General features: G+C 39.1%; 1 non-coding gene across 1 annotated transcript; it reads right to left on the reverse strand.

The window, feature by feature from the left end:
• Positions 1-10,388: 10,388 nt before the first annotated feature.
• Positions 10,389-10,495, reverse strand: LOC125496149 (small nucleolar RNA R71). The gene has a single exon (XR_007272852.1). It is a non-coding gene; the product is annotated as a small nucleolar RNA R71 (small nucleolar RNA).
• Positions 10,496-24,212: the final 13,717 nt, after the last annotated feature.

Consider the following 24,212-nt stretch of genomic DNA (forward strand, 5'->3'; position numbering starts at 1 on the left):
ATCTCCAACAAATCTATGTAACACATGATTTCAACTTACTCAAATTAATCCACTCACGAATTAATACCAAAACTGAAATTATTGTTTGCATCAAACTTCCATACAAACAAGTCACACTCATACATATCATCAATTTACATGCAGCACACAGGCAAGTAACATGTAAAGCAATTATAGTAAATCATATACATGACAACAAGGTCCTATACATGATACTAATAAATAAAAACATCCCTAAGGCATGTTCCTAAACCATATAGCACGTAGACTATGTACGTACCTTGTATAAACGCAACGGTAGGCCACTTTTAAGCTCTAAAAGTCCCCTACAATGAAATCTCCGCCTAGAACAATAAATAGTCAAGTAAATACTTGAACTAAAAAAAATACAGCAACTTTAAAACATCCCAAACCCTTTTAAACTTCTTTAAAAAAATCGTTTTTATAATTTAAACTCTCATATTTTTAATCCCTAGTATAGATCAACTATTCTAGTGATTAAAAACATTAAAAACCTTAAAATATAACTTTCTGAATTTCCAGCATTTATAAAATTTTCTAAACTTCTGAAAATATTTTAAATGCATATAAAAATCGTATTCCAATCAAAATTCATATTCATACTTTAAATATACGATTTCTAGTGATTTAAAACCCTAAAAATCACATCTTTCATGATTAAAACTAAAAATAATAAATCTGAAATTTTTTTTCTTTTATACATATGATCGAAAATATATCTTCATAATAAAAATAATCTAAATCTAATCATGCAAATAATAATAAAATAACAATAAAAATTAGAACTTTAATGGAATCTTAAAGGAGAAGTAAAGAAAAACAACCAAATAAGAGGAGGAAGAGAGCGCCGCGGCTGTGACAGCAGCAAGGGGTGGCGGCAGCAGTTTTGGCTTCAAGAAATTATTGTGACGTTTCTTGTTCAACAAGAAACGTTACTTAGCGAAGAAGAAACAATTTTTGAGAGAAAATGAAACTCACGCTCAAGAGGAAGAGAGAGAGAAAATGTCGAGTGAGAGAGAGAAACGGAATCACGTGCAAGGAGGAGAGAGAAAATAAAGTGTAGGGCAAAATATTTGGGTTTTAGGATATTTAAATAGGCTAATCCTATTGGGCTTAGGAAAAGGAATTTCAATAATTAAAACTTTGATGACTAACAAGATGGGCTTATTAGGACTTTAGTCATCAAATCATCCTTTCCCTTTTTATTACTTTTGGGCTTTGATTCCATTAAGTTTCTTTTCAAAATGTCTTTTAATAATTAAATCTTATTTAAAACACGCTTAATTAAATATTACAAATTTATTAAGCTAGAAAAATATTTTTAGTTGACTTTTAAAATAGTCAACCCTTTTTAAAAGTCAAATCATTTTCCAAACTCATTTGGATTTAAATATAATACATAAATACTTAATATATTTATGAAAATCCTTTAAAAATGTGGGGGATTACAGTCTACCCCCCTTAAAAGAAGTTTCGTCCCGAAACTTAACACAAAACCCTCGTCTTTCGAAAGTTTGAACTCATCTTTCGAAAATCTTTGAAGAAAGGTAGTGCTCTCGTGCACTTTCCCATTTTTAAAACATTGTGTACTTATGAACACTTTTCTTATGCGGAGACTCTACTTCTTTTGCACTAACATGTGCAAATTGCCCAACATAGGCATACATATACATGAAAATCTCATAAAAATAGACAAAAAGCGCGAAATTTATCGCATTCTACCCCCCTTAAAGAAAACGAGTTACGCCCTCGTAACTCACCTCAAGGAATAGGTCTGGATACTTTTTCTTCATATCCTCTTCGGCTTCCCACGTTGCCTCTTCTGACTCGTGGTTAGACCAAAGAACTTTGACAATATGAACATCCTTGTTACGCGTACTACGCACTTTCCTGTCGAGAATCTTGACAGGTCTTTCCTCATAAGTGAGGCTACTATCTATCTGAACTCGTTCAGGCTCTAACACATGGCGCTCATCAGGGATATAGCGCTTCAATTGGGATATATGAAACACATCATGCATCTTTTCAAATTCCATTGGCAATGCCAATCTATAAGCTACTTTCCCAATGCGCTCCAAAATCTCATATGGGCCTACATATTTAGCACTCAGCTTGCCCTTTTTCCCAAATCTCATAACGCCTTTGGTGGGTGATACTTTCAGGAATACTTTATCACCTACAGCGAACTCATCTTCGCGCCGTTTTAAGTCTGCATAACTCTTCTGCCTATCTTGCGCAGCTTGAATTCGAGCCTGAATCAATCTAACGTTCTTGACGGTCTCCTCAATGAATTCTGTCCCCAAAACTACATTCTCACTATAGTCATTCCAGCAAATGGGACTTCTACACTTCCGTCCATATAACGCCTCAAAAGGTGCCATCTTAATACTCGCATGGTAACTATTTTGTAAGAGAACTCAATCAAATCTAATTGGTCCTCCCAACTTCCTTGAAAATCTATAGCACAAGCTCGCAACATATCCTCCATAGTTTGGTTAGTCCTCTCAGTCTGACCATCGGTCGCAGGGTGAAAGGCGGTACTCATCTTTAATGTTGTCCCAAGGTTTGATTGGACCTTTTTCCAAAACTTGATAGAAATCTAGAGTCACGTCTGAAATAATGTCCTTTGGACTCCGTGCAATCTCACTACATGCTTGATATAGGTTGTAGCGAGTTGCTTCTTCTTCCATGTCTCCTTAATAGGTATGAAAACAGCGGACTTGGTCAGTCTATCCACTATAACCCAAATGGTATCATTTCCACTCCTCGACTTGGGTAAGGCAGTCACAAAGTCCATAGAAATCGAATCCCACTTCCATCCAGGAACCTCTAGTGGTTGGACTTTCCCCATGGGCCTCTTATGGTCTATCTTCACTTTCTGACAGGTTAGACACTTAGACACATACTCGCTACCTTCGTTTCATGTTCGGCCACCAATATATCACCTTAAGATCCTTATACAGCTTGTCACCCCCAGGGTGCACAGAATATGGAGTGTTATGTCCCTCATCCATAAGACGTCTTTTTAAGGTCATTGCACTTCTGTGGTACACACCATCTCCCTTTAAACCTTAGACTCCCATCATCATGAATCTTGAAGTCTACTTCCTTACCTTGCTTCATTTTCTCTTTAATCTTATCTAGATGCTCATCCCCGACTTGACCCTCAATGATCTCATCGAAAACTGACACTCCCAAAGAAAGATTACTAAGTCTAGCCTTACTTTCCCCAGGATTTAAAATTTCTAGGTTCAACCTTTGCATATCTCTACACAACTCCTCAGGGACTATCAAAGCACTCAAGCTATGACTCGATTTTCGACTCAAGGCGTCAGCAACCACATTTGCTTTCCCCTCATGATACTGGATATCTAGATCATAATCCTTAATCAACTCTAGCCATCTTCTTTGCCTCATATTCAAGTCTTTTTGGGTAAATATGTACTTCAAGCTCTTATGGTCTGTAAATATCTTGCAAGTTGCCCTCCATAAAGATAATGTCTCCAAATCTTCAATGCAAACATATGGCAGCTAACTCTAGATCATGGGTAGGGTAATTAGCCTCATAAGGTTTCAATTGACGCGACGCATAAGCTATTACCTTACCATTCTGTTGCAACACACAACCCAAACCATTCTTTGAAGCATCACTATAGACCTCAAATCCCTCATTCCCATCAGGTAGGGTTAAGACAGGTGCAGTGGTTAAACGATCCTTCAAGATCTGAAAAGCTTCCTCACACTTCTCATTCCACTCAAACTTGGACTCCTTTTTCATCAAATTAGTCATAGGTCTGCTATCTTCGAGAATTCTCTCACAAATCTCCTATAATAGCCAGCTAAACCCAAGAAACTCCTAATGTCAGCACACTCTTTGGAGTTGGCCACTCACTCACAGCTTGAATCTTAGCAGGATCTACGAGACTCCTTCCTTAGACACAAAATGACCCAAGAATGCTACTTTCTCCAAACGAAACTCACACTTAGAGAACTTGGCATATAGTTGGTTCTTCTCAAGGTTTCCAAATAATCCTCAAATGTTCATCATGCTCGGTTTCATTCCTCGAATATATCAAAATGTCATCAATGAAAACCACTACGAACTTATCTAAAAACTCATGAAAGATTCTATTCATCAAGTCCATAAATATAGCAGGAGCATTGTTAACCCAAATGGCATTACAGTGAACTCGTAGTGACCATAACGCGTTCTAAAGGCAGTCTTAGGTACATCCTTATCAGCTACCCTCAATTGATGATATCCTGAACGTAAGTCAATCTTCGAGAACACACTCGCTCCATTCATATGATCGAATAGGTCATCTATTCTAGGCAAAGGGTACTTGTTTTTATGGTAACATTATTCAACTCCCTATAGTCTATACATAATCTCATACTCCCATCCTTTTTCTTCACGAACAAAACAGGAGCTCCCCAAGGCGATGCACTAGGTCTGATATAACCCTTATCCAAAAGTTCTTGCAATTGTGTCTTTAACTCACTCATCTCAGGAGGTGCCATTCTATAAGGTGCCTTAGATATAGGTGCAGTTCCAGGAACTAAGTCTATGGTAAACTCAACAGCTCTTGCAGGCGGCATACCTGAAATTTCACTCGGAAATACGTCCATAAACTCATTCACTATGGAACATCCTCAAGTTTTAACTCAGCTTCTTACTCACATCTTGCACGCTACAGAAAACAGCTCACACCCCTTTCTCATCAACTTCTGCACTTGCATAGCAGAGATCACTCCAAAGTTTTAGGTTTCCCAAATCGTCTATATGAGGTCAAATTTTCCCGAAGGGTTTTCAACACTACTTTTGAACTTCACAATCAATGTTGCCTTGTAATGACCTAACCAGTTCATCCCAAGAATCACATCTAGGTCTCCCAAATTAAATTCTATTAAATCAGACGGAAAGACAGAACCTACTATCTTCAAAGGCAGGTTTCTATACAACTTGGTACACCTTATGATTTCTCCAATAGGTATGCTAATAGGCAAATCAACACTTCAAAATCTACTAAACCCAATTGAATTTCCTCAAATCAAAGCTTGCTTAAATCACTGAGCCTTTAACTCCTCAATGGCTATTACCTCAAGTGCAAATCTAGACAATGCTATAACTTGCTATAATACTTAGAGATAGTCATACTTCTCATCCTAAGGTTTGATAAACTCTGGCTTTTAGTTTCCTCATAAAAGCAGGGTAAAACTTTTCTCTTAAAGCAGCAATAAAGGATTCCCAAATAAACTCTTTCATAATACTGAGTCTAGTCTCATTCTCTTTCTACTATAAGTCAGTCTCATCTTTCAGATACAATACAACTTGACCTACTTTAACACTCTCAGGACAGTTCACAGCCCAAAAATCTTTTCAAACGCCCTAATCCGACTCTCTAAGAGGATAGGGTCAGCTTACCCCTTAAGGTACGACAGTTTAATCTTAGCTAGTCTCTCAAACATGTCCCAGCAGAATCGGGACTTCAATTTTTCGAGTCAAATTCTTTGCACAGGCGAATAGCAGAAGCTAAGGCATCATTATTGTTTGACCTCTACTTCGCGACTGAAATCTAACGTAACTCTACTTTGGTTCCAGCATAACTTACATGCCATCTAATAAGGCAAACTTTGATTTGATCATTAAAGATCGCATCAACAAACAATTTCACTAAGTTTCAACATGAAGTTCTCTAATAACACATAATCTTCATGTAAAATATATTCACATCAACGTGCAAGTAGAAACAAGCAAGCAAGAATATAATCACATATGAAAATTAAATAATAAAAATATTCCCATCACGTGCCCAGAATAAATTCTTACTCACTCATATAAAAAATAATAACTTCTATTCCTCAATCGATAATAAGAATATTTACCCAATCCAAAATAACCAACTCATTTCTCAATAATATAAAAATACTAATAAGGAAATTTAAACCATTATAGCTTGACTACTTTCCAACAACTAATCTTAAAGCATAAATAAATACTCTATGGATTACACATCATTCTCATCCTTATTTCCTTTACTGGAGTAAACATTTCATCTTCAAAGTCTCCAAAGTCTTCACTATAATAATAATTAATAACAATAATAATTGATTCCTAGATCTAGTAGATCTTCAAATCTTTTGGATTGATGTCCATTTCATCCATCTCTAAAACATACATCGCTCAGAAATAAGTCTCCAAATAATATTTAGATGTCCTTTCAGTTTGCACTCTAGTACAATCAAACTCTTGAATTACTTCATATATCACTAACAGGGATCCTACTTTTAACCATAATGCATAATGATCTCAAGCTAATGTAACTATAACTTCAGGCTCATGACATCGAACATTCTCATCATCACTCAATATAATTGGGTTATGATGCTTCCTACTCTATTAACTTGCCTGACAATTCTATTAACTTGTCTGGCAGACATGATTAGGGATCTACAACAAATAAACCTATAATGGTTTATCATTCTCTCTAACGTGTTCCCACAAATAACAAGGGTAAACAAAAACAAAGGATGTAAAATATAACACCTTAGCAGGCAAGAAAATATAACAGTTAGCAGGGAAGAAAAACATTCATGCATCATAGCAGGGAAGAAAAATAATAATGCACTTATTTGCAGGGAAGAAAATAATGATGATGCTGAACTAACCTTTTAATGCAGGCATATAATATTTCTATCCTATATGCCCTTCTTATACTACCCATTCTCACAATGCTAACTATAAACCTTAAAGGCATGAAAATAATGCTGACACTTTATATATATAACATTACTTTTGTGCCTAAAATAATTTTCGAAAAGAAATTTGGACTCCAAGGTTACTCGAAAAAAAAAATTTCACTCGAAAATTTTTTTTTTTTTTTTTCGGACTTCGCACTTTTTCGAAAAAAATTTCGAACCTCGAAATTTCGGAAAGAATTTCGAACTCGAATTTCCGAAAAATTTCGGTTCTAAAAAAAATTTATCCTCAAAATATTTTGTCTAACTTTTCGAAATGAAACGTAGGAGCATACTAAGGTTTCCTTCAAATAACCATAAGCTAGGTAACTTAAGAAGCTAAAGTCACTTAATAAGCTAGTTAGTTAGTTAGGCGCCTATAAGTCTTAAACTAACCTAAAGCTCCCAGATACCACTTTGTAACACCCCGATAATTCTCTCTTTCTAGAAAATACTTTTATAACAAATCTAGAGAATTACCCAGGCATTATCGCCCGTGTGATAACGTTTCGGCTTACTCAGAATTTTGCAGCGGAAAACTTACTAAAACAAAACAACTTTATTAAACTTATGAAATAGAGTCAAACAATGTTTGAACTGAAACACACCAACTTAAACTAAAGTCTGAAAATATAAATTCCTAGAAACAACTTAAATAATCTAATGTCACAAAAGCCTCTCCATTCCAGATTCCCCAATGGTATGCATCTTCGAACCTGTAATGTCAATGCTTTCTTCACTCTGCTCCCCGAAGGATCACCACAGGATCAATAGGCAAAGCCATGATCACAAACACAGACAAGCACGTAATCAGCAAAGCTGAGTACTACATATCAGACACAAATAATCCTAACATGATACTACAAACATAACTTGTAGATAAATAATAACATAATAAATAAACTCTACAACACTTTACTGAACTAACTACAACTTTTATTTCTTTAAATGGAATAGTTATTGGACGAGTTGCACAAAATAGGAAATACGGTCATGACTCCGTAAACACAGAATGACCTACGATATCGAGGAACCTTTGAACTAAAGAGGAATGGTGATCAATCCAACCTCGAAGATACATATCACAGGCGGACTATGTACCCAACCCTTAGTGTCCAACTCTAGACGTGCACCAGTCTAAAGTCTATAACTATTCTCGTTTCACTTTACGTTATTATTATTACTTGTGTTGACACCAAACACCAATAACACTAATTCAATAATCACATAATCATAACAACATCTTTTTATCTTTGAATTAACAAGTGTTCACAACATAATCAAGACTCCTTTTATTTCTTTTTATCCTTTGTTGAACCTAGCCAACAGAAACTCGTACCTTTAATAGGTATAATCTACTTACCAAATAAGATCCACGGTTCTTATAAGATAAATAATAATCTCAATCTATGTAACACATGATTCCAACTTACTTCAATTAATCACTCACGAATTAATACCAAAACTGAATTATTGCTTGCATCAAACTTCCATACAAACAAGTCATACTCATACATATTCTCAGTTTACATGTCAGCACAGGCAAGTAACATGTAAAGCAATTATAGTAAATCATATATATGAACTACAACAAGGTCCTATACATGATACTAATAAATAAAAACATCCCTAAGGCATGTTTCTAAACCATATAGCACGTAGACTATGTACGTACCTTGTATAAACGCAACGGTAGGCCACTTTTAGCTCTAAAAGTCCCCTACATGAATTCTCCGCCTAGAACAATAAATAACAAGTAAATACTTGAACTAAAAAAAATACAGCAACTTTAAAACGTCCCAAACCCTTTTAAACTTCTTTAAAAATCGTTTTTATAATTTAAACTCTCATATTTTTTAATCCCTAGTATAGATAAACTATTCTAGTGATTAAAACATTAAAAACCTTAAAATATTAACTTTCTGAATTTCCAGCATCTATAAAAATTTTCTAAACTTTCTGAAAATATTTTAAATGCATATAAAAATCGTATTCCAATCAAAATTCATATTCATACTTTAAATATACGATTTCTAGTGATTTAAAACCCTAAAAATCACATCTTTCATGATTAAAACTAAAAATAATAAATCTAAAATTTTTCTTTTATACATATGATCCAAAATATACTTCATAATAAAATAATAACTCAAATCGTAATCATGCAAATAATAAAAATAACAATAAAAATTAGAACTTTAATGGAATCTTAAAGGAGAAGTAAAGAAAACAACCAAAATAAGAGAGGAAGAGAGCGCGCGCGGCTGTGACAGCAGCAAGGGTGCGGCAGCAGGTTTTGGCTTCAAGAAATATTTCGTGACGTTTCTTGTTCAACAAGAAACGTTACTTAGCGAAGAAGAAACGATTTTTGAGAGAAAATGAAACTCACGCTCAAGAGGAAGAGGAGAGAGAAAATGTCAGGAGAGAGAGAAAACCGGAATCACGTGCAAGGGAGGAGAGAGAAAATAAAGTGTAGGGCAAAATATTTGGGTTTTTAGATATTTAAATAGGCTAATCCTATTGGGCTTAGGAAAAGGAATTTCAATAATTAAAACTTTGATGACAACGATGGGCTTATTAGGACTTTAGTCATCAAATCATCCTTTCCCTTTTTATTACTTTTGGGCTTTTGATTCCATTAAGTTTTCTTTTCAAATGTGCTTTTAATAATTAAATTCTTATTTAAACACGCTTAATTCAAATATTACAAACTTTATTAAGCTAAGAAAATATTTTTAGTTGACTTTTAAAATAGTCAACCCTATTTAAAAGTCAAATCATTTTCCAAACTCATTTGGATTTCAATATAATTACATAAATAACTTAATATATTTATGAAAATCCTCTAAAAATGTGGGGGATTACATTTCCTGACGATCATTTATATGCAGTCACAGCACAGATTCCTTGGTTTGCCGACTACGCCAATTACTTGGTAGGCGGTGTGATACCTCCTGATATGTCCTACCAACAGAAGAAAAGGTTCCTCCATGATGTTAAATTCTACTTTTGGGATGATCCTCACTTGTTTCGTGAATGTTCAGATGGTCTTTTTTGAAAATGTGTACCTGAATGGGAGGTCCATGGAGTCCTGAATCGCTGCCATAACTCACCTTATGGAGGGCATCATGGCCCTTCCAGGACTGTTGCAAAGCTCCATGAGTCGGGTTTCTTTTGGCCGACAATGTTCAAGGATGCCCAGTCTTTCATCATGTCCTGTGACGCTTGCCAAAGGACCGGCAATATTTCGAGAAGGCATGAGATGCCCCAAACCGGTATTCTAGAAGTTGAAATCTTTGATGTTTGGGGTATTGACTTTATGGGACCGTTCCCCTCCTCCAATCGAGATCAAACCTGCATTGCTAAACATGATCGAAAGAAAACAATTTGGTGGTGGACCTAATGAAGACCCCAATCTTCATTATCAAGATTTCTGCCAATATTGCTCTACCATTAAGCAGCAGGGAGTGACACAAGATCAGATTCGGGAGATTCTTTTCCCATTTTCACTTCGAGACAAGGCAAAGATGTGGTACAATGGGATTAATCGAGCCACTCTTGGGATCACTGATTGGAATACCTTGGCTCTGGCTTTCTACAGAAAGTACTACCCTCCAGAGAAGACTACTAGGTTGCGTAGTCAGATTACAAACTTCACCCAAGGGACTGATGAGTCTCTACATGAGGCATGGGAAAGATTTAAAGACCTTCAGAGAGAATGTCCCCATCATGGTCTACAAATATGGTTCCTAGTTCAGGGATTCTACAATGGTTTGGGAACAACTCGAGACTTATCCTTGACTCTGCAGCAAATGGGAGATTCATGAAACTAGAAATTGATGCTGCACATGATTTGATCGAGGAGATGGCTATCCACAACTCTCAATATGGTAATCCTCGAGGACTAGCTAACAAGGGTGGAAAGCATGAGATAGATTCTATATCCTTATTAGCTACACAAATGAATGCCATCAGCAATAAACTTGACAATATGCAGCTCTCCTCTCCTGCAAGTGTTGCTGCTTTGGGTACTACCTCCGAGATTATGTGTGATAATTGTGCATAGTTGGACATTGGGCACAAGAGTGTCGGAGTTCTCTCGAAACAAGTTAATGCTTTTCAAGCATATCGGCCGACAAACCCATACTCCAACACATACAATCCAGGATTGAGAAATCATCCTAACTTGTCTTACAAGAGCACTAATGTCCTGAATCCTCCTGCACCACAACCACAAGCACAACAATTGAACCAGCGGTACTACCAACAACCTCCCCAACACCCTCCTGGTTTCTCTAGACCACCTTTCAATCCATCTCAACAAGCACATCCTGCCGATCCAATGATGGTTGAGATGAGAAACATGATGCTACAAATGCAAAAGGATCGACAAGCTGACAAGGCACAAATTGAGTCCATTCTTGCTCACAATAAGATGTTGGAGAATCAGTTGGCACAATTGGCTACTTCGAACTCTACTCGCCAACAAGGTGCTCTTCCAGCACAACCTGTTCAGCCTACAGATTCGGCAAATGCCATCACTCTCCGAGTGGTTCTCACTATAATGGACCACCCATGCCATTGATGATACTTTGAGTGTGAAAAATGATGAGAACAGGTCCCAGCTGAAGCAAAAATGACAAGGAGAACTCTCAGCAAGCCACTGAACATGAAGAGACCAATGAAGCCAAAAAGCCTGCTATTGAGGTTCCTCCTATCAAACTTCCTTTCCCCAATCGTCACCTCAAGAGTAAGCTGGACAAGCAATTTGGTAAGTTTTTGGAAGTCGTCAAGAATCTTCAGGTAACAGTTCCTTTCACGGAATTAATTACTCAAGTGCCTGCTTATGCTAAATTTATGAAAGATATCTTGACTAGGAAAAGGGCTTTTAACGAGGTGGAGACAGTTGCTTTTACTGAAGAATGTAGTGCCATTTTACAAAATAAATCTCCACCAAAATTAAAAGACCTGGTAGTTTCTCTATACCTTGTCACATTGGTAGTTTGTTCATTGATAAAGCTTTATGTGATTTGGGGGCTAGTGTGAGTGTTATGCCATTGTCTGTTTCCTCAAAATTGAAATGGGAAGTTTGAAAGTTACCAATATTACTCTACAAATGGCCGACCGTTCTGTTAAATACCCCCTAGGTATTTTAGAGGATGTACCTGTTAGAGTAGGTAAATTTTTTATTCCCGTGGACTTTGTTGTACTTGATATGGAGGAAGATAGGCAAATTCCAATCATTTTGGGTAGGCCATTCCTTCATACTGCTGGTGCTGTCATTGATGTGAAAAATGGTAAGCTTACACTATCTGTTGGAGATGATGAGGTCACTTTTAATCTGAGCACTGCTTTGAAAAGTCCTATGCTAGAGGAAAAGTGCTATAGTATTGATGTGGTTGATTTAATTTGCCATGATAACATGCCCCAAGCTCTCTATGGAGATCCCTTGGAGGCGGTACTTTGTCTTGATTCTTCCACAGGTGATGGCAGTATATGGAGCGATGAAGTAGATGCTATTGAGAGGATGCTAGCAAGTGAAGAATCTGACCTTGATGGATGCCAACAGGTAAAATTTGATCGATCTGTGTGTAATGTTGAGGTAAAGAAACCCGAACTTAAACCTCTCCCCTCTCACTTGAAGTATGTCTTTTTAGATGAGCAAGAGTTAGATCCTGTAATTGTCAGTGGTGCACTCGACGATAGCCAACTTTCCAAACTTCTAGTTGTTCTGAAAAATCACAAGAAGGCTATAGGTACAGTATTGATGATTTGAAGGGTATTAGCCCCGATTTTTGTATGCACAGGATACACCTCGAGGATGACCATAAGCCTGCATTCAACCACAAAGGAGATTGAACCCAAACATGCAGGAAGTGGTCAAGAAAGAGGTGATGAAACTACTCGATGCAGGTATTATCTACCCTATTGCTGACTCTAAGTGGGTAAGTCCTGTCCAAGTAGTACCAAAAAAAGGTGGCATGACTGTTGTGAAAAATGAAAAGAATGAGTTAATCCCTACTAGAACTGTGACTGGATGGCGTATGTGTATAGACTATAGGAGACTCAACATGGCCACTAAAAAGGACCACTTCCCTCTACCTTTTATTGACCAAATGCTTGAACGGTTGGCTTGTCATAAATACTTTTGCTATTTGGATGGCGGTTTCTTCCAAATTCCCATTCATCCTGATGATCAAGAAAAGACCACATTCACATGCCCTTATGGCACTTTTGCATATCGTAGAATGCCCTTTGGTTTGTGTAATGCCCCTGCCACCTTTCAACGCTGCATGATGAGTATCTTTTCTGAGTTCATCGAGTCTATCATGGAAGTCTTTATGGATGATTTTAGTGTGTATGGTTCCACATTCGATACATGCTTAGTTAATCTCACTAAAGTCCTGAAAAGATGTGAAGAGTGTCATTTGGTCTTAAACTGGGAAAAGTGTCATTTCATGGTGACTGAAGGAGTTGTCTTAGGCCATATTGTTTCTGATAGGGGCATCCAAGTTGATCGAGCTAAGGTCCAAGTGATTTAGCAATTACCCCCCCAGCTAATGTTAAAGGGGTACGAAGCTTCCTTGGTCATGCGGGATTTTATCGCCGTTTTATCAAGGATTTTTCGAAAATTGCTAAACCACTGACCCAACTCCTTCTTAAGGATGCTCCATTTGTTTTTACTGATGAGTGTCTTGAGTCTTTTGACAGGATCAAGCAAGCTTTAATAACTGCACCTATTATCCGCTCTCCCGATTGGGAACTCCCTTTCGAGATAATGTGTGACGCCAGTGATTAGCGGTTGGAGCAGTACTTGGTCAACGTAAGGAGTCTTGCATGCAATCTACTACGCTAGCAAGACATTGGACGAGGCTCAAGTCAACTATGCTACTACAGAAAAGGAGCTTTTGGCTATTGTCTATGCTTTAGAGAAGTTCAGATCTTATCTGATTGGCTCTAAAGTCATTATCTACACTGATCATGCTGCTTTGAAGTACCTTCTCTCTAAGAAGGAAGCCAAGCCTAGGCTCATTCGTGGATTCTCTTACTCCAAGAGTTCGACATAGAAATTCGTGATAAGAAGGGCGCAGAGAACGTAGTGCAGACCACCTGTCAAGATCAGGCATGAAGATGGTATGAACTCAACTCCTATAGATGATTCTTTTCCTGACGATCATTTATATGCAGTCACAGCACAGATTCCTTGGTTTGCCGACTACGCCAATTACTTGGTAGGCGGTGTGATACCTCCTGATATGTCCTACCAACAGAAGAAAAGGTTCCTCCATGATGTTAAATTCTACTTTTGGGATGATCCTCACTTGTTTCGTGAATGTTCAGATGGTCTTTTTCGAAAATGTGTACCTGAATGGAAGGTCAATGGCCAATCCTGAATCGGTGCATCATGGCCCTTCCAGGACTGTTGCAAAGCTCCATGAGTCGGGTTTCTTTTGGCCGACAATGTTCAAGGATGCACATCATCATCATCATGTGACGCTTGCCAGAGGACCGGCAATATTTCGAGAAGGCATGAGATGCCCCAAACCGGTATTCTAGAAGTTGAAATCTTCGATGTTTGGGGTATTGACTTTATGGGACCTTCCCCTCCTCCAATGGAAATTGCTACATATTGGTTGCTGTAGATTATGTCTCTAAGTGGGTTGAAGCCGTGGCATCTCCTACTAATGATTCTAAGGTCGTCATAGCTTTGTTCAAGAAGATCATATTTCCAAGGTTTGGGGTCCCACGAGCTGTGATTAGTGATGGAGGCTCCCATTTTCATGAACGATATTTTTGACACCTTTTGAAGAAATATGGAGTCTACCATCGTACTGGATTAGCATACCATCCTCAAACGTGGGCAAGTAGAGGTTTCAAACCGCGAAATTAAGTCCATTCTTGAGAAGGTAGTTGCAAGGTCTAGGAAGGATTGGAGCACGAAATTAGATGACACACTCTGGGCTTACAGAACTGCATTCAAGAGCCTATTGGTACTTCACCGTATAGGCTTGTGTATGGAAAGCGTGCCACCTCCCCGTTGAATTAGAATATAAAGCTTTTTGGGCGATCAAGGAGCTTAATATGGATCAAAAGCTTCAGGGGAGAAACGTCTTCTACAACTCAATGAGCTTGATGAGTTTCGGTTGCTAGCGTATGATAGTGCACGAGTATACAAGGAGAAAACCAAGAAGTGGCATGACAAAAAGATCCTCCCTCGGGAGTTCACGATTGGAGATAAGGTTTTACTTATAACTCTAGGCTAAAAATCTTTCCTGGAAAGTTAAAGTCTAGATGGTCAGGCCTTTTCACAGTTACCAGAGTGAACAAGTTCGGTTCTGTCGAGATTATGAACGAAAAGGGTGAAGGTTTCAAGGTGAATGGTCAACGTCTGAAGTTGTACTATGAAGGCGCCCCTGTGGGTCTAGTTGAGGTACTCTACCTCCAAACACCTACCTCTACGGTCATTGAAAGAGGTAAACGGTCGTGCGGGACCTGCATAAACCAGCGCTATGCGGGGGGCAACCCGAATCTCTAACTCTTCTTTTTCCTTTTACTCTTCATTTTTCTAAACCAAAGAAAAGAACAAAAATATTTGCATATTGAATTCACTTGAATTCAATTTATTTTTAATTTTTTGTGTGTTTTTGAATTCACTTGAATTCGTTTATTATTTTTTAGTTTAGTTAGTTTCCTTTCGTAGTTTCTTTTAGTTTTAGAATTCACTTGAATCCCATCTTCATTTATTTTTTATTTTTATCAGACTAACCATGCTAACAAGTGTTATTTAGTGGTTTTGATGTGCTCATTTTGACCCTAGGTGCAAGCACGAGGTGCAACATGAGCCCGCGGGGTAGAACCCGCGCCCGCAGCTACCCACCCCCCCCACTTCACCACGCACCTGTCCGCCCGCGGCCTCCAACCCACGCCCGCAGACCAAACCCCCCCCCCCAACAGCCATACCTCCTGTCTGCCCGCGGGTTGTCGCCCGCGGGATTTCGTACCTTGCCCAGCACCCCGCGCCCCACCCGAAATCCCGCGCCCGCGGGATCTCCCAGCCCCACAACAAAGCCTCCTGTTCACCCGCGGGATTTCGATCTCGCCTACAGCCCGTAGCAACGACCCGCGCCCGCGGGATCTCCCAGCCCCACAACAAAGCCTCCTGTCCACCCGCGGGATTTCGATCTCGCCTACAGCCCGCAGCAATGACCCGCGCCTGTGGACCAACACCCCCCACCTCTCCCCAGCTTTGTCCGCCCGCAGCCACAATCCCGCGCCCGCGGGATTCCGCATCTCCCTACAGCATCCCGCGCCCCACGCTAAACCCCGCGCCCGCAGCTAAACTCCCACAAACTCTCAAACCATCTGTCCGCCCGCGGGTTGTCGCCTGCGCCCGCGGGATTTCGATCCCTCCTAACCCCTTCGACCCAACCCCCAGCCAAACAAAAGAAAAAAAAAAAAACAAAAACAACCCACAAACCTCTCCACCCTCCAATACCATCGCCCCCACACTCGACCCTCGCCCTCACCCACCTTCCTCTCTCGACCGCGCCGGAGCAGCGACGCCGTCCGACACACCGGCGACGCGACTCACCCGCCCTCGGCCACTCGACACAACACCACCACCTTCCCCCTTTTCTTCTTCCACTCTCATCATCTTCAAACCCTACCCTTTACCATTGAATTGGGGTTTCTTCTTCAAGGTGCTTTGAAATTTCAATTGGGAATCTTGGACACATATTTGGACTTTCTCAATCAAGTCTCCTACATCAATCAATCGTGTACTTCACGTGGTAGTAAGTTTTCAATTTGTTCACTTTCGTTCCGAATTTTGAACCATTATTGTTAGTGCTTACTACTCATTTTTGAACCATGGTTGCTATCAAGTTGTTTATTGTTGATCAATCTTGATTGTGGTTTCGATTGTGTTGAATTTCTAATTGCAATTGCAATATTTTGGGTCTTTGGTGGCGACAAATTGTTGAGATTGGATTATGGCATTACATTGGTTGTGTGGTGATTCTTGTGAAGTTGTTGTGATTGTTTTGTAGTGATTGTTCTTGGTTGTGTGCTCAAAAGCGTCATGAGATCCTCCGCACGAGCCTTGTCTAAGCCTAAACCCATCTACAATCCCAATGAGCACTCTCGCAAAATACAAAAGAAAACCCCCTCCAAACCACCTTCAAAGACTTCCACAACTTCAAAATCCAAAGCATCTAAAGCCACAACTTCTAAATCCACCACTTCAAAGCCACCACATCCATTCCACCCCTCCACCTTCACCCCACCCTCACCCTCCACTTCCCAAACGCGCCTTGCTACACTCCAAAAGCGCACCATCGCCCCAACCCTCTATCTCTCTCTGAATGCCGTGACTAAGATCGGCTTTGATTGGGCTTTTGAGTACATTGAGCAGACACATCATTGGGGCCGAGTTTTCCGTTGAACAGCGGATTTATCCTGAGCTCGTAGTTGAATTTCTGGATTCCCTTGCAGTGGGAACATCGAAAGGTGATGTAGTATTCACCCTTGAGGGTACGAGCATATCATGTCTTGGGATGAGATAAACATTATGTTTGGTTGGCCTACAGGGGGGATGTTGGTCCATCTACCTTCATGCAATTACAAGATGGCTCCAGTTGTGACAAATTTGATCCCATCTCCTTTTGGAAGCAGATTACAGGGCGTTCTGATTGGGCATCGGGTTCTAGCAAGTCCTCATCTATTGGTTGTCCTGCTCTCCGCCTGCTTCACCGCTTTATACTTCAACTTTTCCGTCCCAAAGCGGAATCAGGGCAAGTCACTCTCCAAGATTTGAAACTTCTGTGGTTTCTTTCTATGTCTCCACGACTGTGCACGGAAAACTGAACTTTGCCAAGTTTCTTATGGGTGGATTTCTTTGGGAGCGGGATGTAAAGAAAGGTGATATCTCTATGGGTGGATTTGTTTCTGTGTTTGCTCTGGATAGAGGCATCGATTTAGCCTCTAAAGTGACTTCTTCCTCCACCAACCTCCTTAACACCACTCCTATGGATCGATATGGATGGCTCGTCCACCAAGCTAAGAACAGGTATCTATGGTTTGTTAAGCCTTGTCATTCCACAGAAAAGCGCATCATCTACGATATTCTACCAAATGATCATCCTCAGGATTCTAGTGTTTGGCTGTGGAATCCCCGTGCTATCTCTGAAACTATAGAGGTAGGCGCAAGGTTCAGGGGACATTCCGTGCCTGCAGTGTGTTGCATTATCAGCCCCAGCATCTGTCATCTCTCCCACACTTGAAGCCCCTCCACCTCCAGTCTCTGAGGACCCCTCGTCCAGCACTACTATGTCTCCTGAGAGCATGGAAGCCCGTTTCAGTCGCTTCATGAGTTCTTTTGCATCATTTCAGACGACGATATTATCTCGTCTCGAGACTGTGGAGCGTCATATGGAGGACCTTCGTGCCGAGGTCCGTGATCTACGTCGGCCGCTAGATGCTTCTGGCCCCATCGCTTCTGGCGTCGACACTACTCCTGAGCCATCCTCGATGGACGAAGCTCCCGTTGCGTGAGCTTTCTTTTTTTTCCTTTCCTTACTTTTTACACAGTGAGACACTGTGCTGTATTTAGCTTGGGGATGGATATTCTATCCTTTTACTGCTTTCTAGTGTAGTTTTTATTGCTTTGTAGTTGTTACACGCTTTTGCCTGTTCATTAGGAATAGGATTTTACGTGTAACCAAAAAAATGTACTGCTTTCTTAGTTGCATCATAGTTGCATTTTAGATAGCTCATTTCATTATAGTTTTCATCTATGGGACTATTGTTGGCACACCTTCGAGAATTTTGTGGATATCTCTACTACAGCTCTACAGCTTTGTTGTACAGTGGTTTCATGATTCTTCATAGCATAATTGTGATACGATTGATTGGTGTGGTAAGACTGTTTGATCTCTCTGGCTGGCTTTAACTTTACTGTGCAGACAAAATTGACCCATGTGAGCTTCTGTGCCTAATAAACTGACGAATCTGTGTCAGTTATGTTCTTTCATGAGTGATTAGTTCCTCAGTTGATGTATTGATCTTGATTTTGACCTGGTACGTCCTTGATACTTGATTGTGTACACTATTTGATATGATTGAGGCGTTCATTTCAGATTTTAGCTCCAGAGTTCTTTTGTTCAATATTTCCCGTCTCTAGCCCCGCTGAGCTTTCTTGACCCTTGCTTGCTACTTACACCCATATTACAACCCTTAACCTCATTTGATTATTGTCCCAAGCCTAGCTTGGGGAGCAAGTGTTAGTTTTGGTCATACTGTATTACATGGATGTGGTTCAATGCATGGTTATGCTGAAGGAAAATGAGCTTTATCATCGAATTTGAATGTGGTGCAAAGAGATTTTGGCAATATGAAAAAGAGTGAAGAAAAAGAAATGAAAGAACAAAGAAAGTGAACATATTTTGAAAGAAAAGTGAAAAGGTTATATATGGGTTACTATGCATGAAAGATATTTGGTGATATTGTGGTAATGATGGTGTTATATGAAGTTGTGATGAATGCCTTGTTAGGCCGTTTTACATTGATATTTGCTCCCCTTCTTGGCTTTTCCACCACATTTCCCAAAATATGATCCATACCCTTAACCCTAGCCTCATTACAACCCTTGAAAGTCCTCTTGATCTTTGTGTGTTACATTTTTCGTGTTGAAAGTGAGTCAAAAGGTCAAAGTTAAAGAGTATGCTTCTTCTGAGTTGATATATATAGGTTGAGATCGTTGAGTGTCATTGATTTTCGCCCTAAACACAAGAGAGTATTATTCACATACCTATAGTGAGGTCTGTCAAGTGTTGTTAAGTCCAGCTTGGGGGAAAGGGTTGTGGTAAGATTGTTGAGTTGATTGGTCACATGACGTGCTATGCGGCTTTGTTTCATTGATACTCGATGCTTGGTTCATGTAGGATTGATATCTCTCGTGTTTTGGATTGTGTGCTTGACCCTGTTTTAGTCCCATATTGTAGGTTATCATTTTCTTCCCGTGTCTATTGTTTGATTGCTTGAGGACAAGCAACAGTTTAGCTTGGGGGAGTTTGATGAGTCATATTAATATAGGATTTCATGATGCATTTAGGTTGCATTTTAGGATCATTTAGTTGCATTCTTAGTCCATAATTGCATATAGTTACTTAAGTTGAGAAGATATTACTCTTTGTGTGTTTTCGGTGTTTTTGATAGTTTTCAGGTATTGAGAACACAATTGGAGTATTATTGGACAAGCTTAAGCATGAGAAGCATCTAGGAAGGAGCTAAGTCAAATGAGAAGTCCAAAGGGCATCTTCAAGTCGGATTGCAACTCAAACATAGCGGAAACGTATTAAAAGAAGTATGGAAATTGAGTCATGTGCACTCTTTTGATCATAACTTATTATCCAGAGATCGGAATTCAGTGATTCCAGTGGGGTGAAACTAGACTTGAAGAGCTTTCCAACGGTATATTCACGCCCCGATACGACTTCTAGTTTGGGAGATATGGTCTTTGCAAGTTGACGCTGTTTTGCAGCCCGAAAATCCGCGGCCGCGGATTATTCCGGGTTTCCTAGTCGAATAAGGCTTTATCTTTTGACGAATTAGACTCTATTTTTCTAGTTGTTTTAGGAAATAGAAAGGTATAAAGACTCAAGGGAATATTATTATTTCCTATCTTATTTTCTATTTTGTTTTTTCCATCATTAATTCATTAAAGATTAGAACTCTTTTTCTCTCAATTATTGAAGAACCCTAGTTTTGCTTTTTACCCAATTACATTGAATTTTCAATAGAAGCTTTGATTTTTGCAAGATTGGTTCTACAATTGGTATTATTTCTCTTCTCTTCTTATTCCTATTCAATCCTTATATTAATTCATGTTTGCTTATTTAATTATGAATATGTTTTCCCCAATTATGATTGAGTAGTCTATTTCTAGGGTTTAGGGGGTCCATGATCAATTAGGAAGGGATGTTTATTAAAGTATTGATTTTTATTGATGCATGTTGATTCCTATTGAATGTTTTTATGTCTATTCAATCCAATTTGGCCAGATTTGATTGTTATAGTGTTGCAATATTAGGTTATGCGCCGAGAGGTATAAACTTGATATTAAGGCTAGTTTCAATAGGTAGAATTGGTGTTAATAAATTGCGAGAGCCTGTTAATATCGTTCTATGCTTGATTTAGACTTGAGAGAGCGAATCAATCTGTTTAACTGCATTATTAATTGTTGATTTTAGTGTTTCATCCCGAAATATTGATCATTGGTGAACCTATGCCCTAGACTTTTTATTATTGATAATTCTTGAATAGTTATAGTTTAGTTTAGTATAATTACTCACAAACACTCGTTCCTATACTCTAGATTTGACTGACAATTAGGAAAAGAACACTGTTTCTCTGTGGATTCGACCCTACTTCCCTGACTACTATTTGTTAGAGGACTTAGGATTACTTTTGATAAGGTGATACGACTTTAGCCTGTCTCTCTCTCTCACACACACACACACACACACACACACACACACACACACACACACACACACACACACACACACACACACACACACCACACACACACACACACACACACACACACACACACACACAACCACACACACACACACCACACACACACACACACACACACACACACACACACACACACACACACACACACACACACACACACACACACACACACACACACACACACACTAATAATTAAATTGGGGCCCTAAAAAACACAACATGAAAAAAATTACCTTTGAAAAAAATAGTGTGATAAGTTTCATAATATATAATTATTATTGCTCTTTTTGCAACTATTTTCTTACTACATATCACCAAAAGTTCTTTAAACTACCATATTGATACTGTTATGAACTATCTAAATTAATTCTAAAATTATATTAATAAAAAAGTCTAGCCACATATTTAAAAAGTACGATTTTTCTAACCTTATTTAAAATAATATCAATCTTCATAATCTTACATCTATACTAATTAATATATTGAAAAACGTTCTTGAGAACGTATGTGTGCCACGTATTACCATCCCTCATTCAATAATAACATTGTATCTACGTCTTTCTCATATAGTAAATAAAGGCATTGGTAAAGTGTAGATTTGAACCCACAATATCAATTATGAAAGAACGAGATACAATCATCACTCTAGCATACTATTATTGCTTATCCAATCAACATTAATGATTCTATATGAATGGAAAACTTTTGAAATCCATACGAAGAATGAGATGAATTTTTAAAATGATTATGAGATGCCTTATTTAACTACTACTAACTTGTAGCCAGGGCCGGTGAATGGGCTGTGCAACCCACTGCACAGGCCCCCAAGTCAATAAGGCCTCCAAATCAGTTTATAATTCTGTTATTGTGATAGAATAGCAAAGGTTTATGTTGTAGCACATTGGTACTACCTTTTATAATGATTCCTTGTCTTCGTATTTAGTCAATGGTTTAAATCCTATAAGGTAGCTTTTGAGTCCCTTTTTCCTCTTTTATTTATATGCAATCAAACTAATAAGAGCAAGTATGCTTTTTTTTTTTGAACAAAAAAAACAAATATATGCTTTTCTAAAAAAAAAAAAACCAAGTGTCATTTTCATAGGAAATTACCAACTCTAGAAATTTATCTTTTTTTACCAAATTAACTCTTAATATTTTTCATTTTTTGCATTCAATTTTTAAATAATGACAAAGATTTCTCGTCTTAGGTAGTATTATTTTGTTCTCAACTATGAATTTTGTCGTTTGAAATAACAAATATGACATTATATACATCGTATGTATTTTCAAACTATGTTGTAATTATATATTCTAAAAGTTTTGGGGCCTAAATTTGAAATTAGCATAGGATCCCTAAATTGTTTAAGACGATCCTGCTTGTAGCACAAAGAAATCCTAGGACATCGCTCGGACCTAAATACTAGTTACTACTAATTACTAGTGTACTACCATAACCAAGCAAATTAAATGAAAAACTTTATTATGAAGCTAAGATTGGTGCCAACTAATCCATTTAGCATAAGAGTTTACGGTTCGTCATCATTGCTGTAAAAGCAACCAATTAACAAATATAGAAAAAAAATGGTTCAAGAAAAATGACCAACCTTGGCCCTTATGTTGAGGGCACGTGGGCATTGGGCAAACCCTAGAAACTCTTCTCAAGAGTTTACTCCATTTTCATTCTCTTTCATTTAGAAAAAATAATACTTCCTAGAAAGGAGATGAACAGAAGGAGAAAAAACACTTTCAGACTCTTACACTTCATCTTCTCATCTTCTTCTTCTATATACATGCACCATACCAACACAAATCTTATTTCTCCAGCAACAACCGTGTCAATTATGTTTTTTTTAACTGATATCTGATTCACTGTTTGCATATTAGGAAGGAGTGAAAAAATATAAATTAACAAAGAAAATTGGGGATTATAAATATTGATAATCTGCTAAGAGTCATTTGGGAGCAATTTGCCCTTAGTCTTTGCCAAGATTTTAGGAATATGTATCATTGGCAAAGATTAGTGGAAGAAGGCAAGGATTTTTTAACTTTTTTGTCAATTGAATATATGAAAATTATGCGGTCACGGGATTAAAAAGAATTTTGTTACGGTTTTTTCACCAAATACCCCCGACAAATTAAGAAAATCACCATATACCCTCAATGTTTCAGAAATGCACCGTATACCCTTGAGTTTTCGGAAACGTGCACCAGATACCCTTTTGCCTAACTGTCGTTAACCCACAGTTAGCTTTATTTACAATTTTGCCATCATTAACCCTAACCCTAATCTAACCTAACCCTAACCCTAATCCAATCCTAACCCTTACTCTAATCCTACCCCTAAACCCTAACCCTAACCCTAACTCTTTGGCAGCCCCCACCCCCTCCCCTCCACCCCACCCCACCCCTACCCCCCCTCCCCCTCCCCCTCCCCCACCGCCGGCGTCCCCCACTTCCTACGTGTCCGTCACCGCCGACCTCCCCTCACCCCTTCCCCGCTGATTTCCCCGGCGATTTCCCAGCCCCTACCCCTCACTACCGATTTCCAGCCGCCGATTTCCTAGCCCCGATTTCACAACCCTTCGAACACCAAACCCCAACCCTTCCCCCTCGAACGCCAAACCCCCACCCCTCCCCCTCGAACGCCAAACCCATTCCCCTCCCCTTCGAACGCCGGCGACCATAGCAACGTGATTTCTGTTCGAATTCGACGGGATGGCGACGGTGGAGCGATTGGAAAATCGACGGGGAGGGGGTGGGGGAGCAAAGGGAAATCGACGAGGAGGGGTGGGGGTTGCGGCAGAGGGAGGGGGAGGGGTGGGGGTTGCGGCAGAGGGAGGGGGAAGGCGTGGGGGCTGCGGCGGGGGAGGGGAGGGGGAGTGGTGGGGGTTTGGTGTTCAAAAGGGAGGGTG

The sequence above is a fragment of the Beta vulgaris genome, chromosome 3, assembly GCF_026745355.1.
Source record: "Beta vulgaris subsp. vulgaris cultivar EL10 chromosome 3, EL10.2, whole genome shotgun sequence".
NCBI classification, from domain to species: Eukaryota; Viridiplantae; Streptophyta; class Magnoliopsida; order Caryophyllales; family Amaranthaceae; genus Beta; species Beta vulgaris.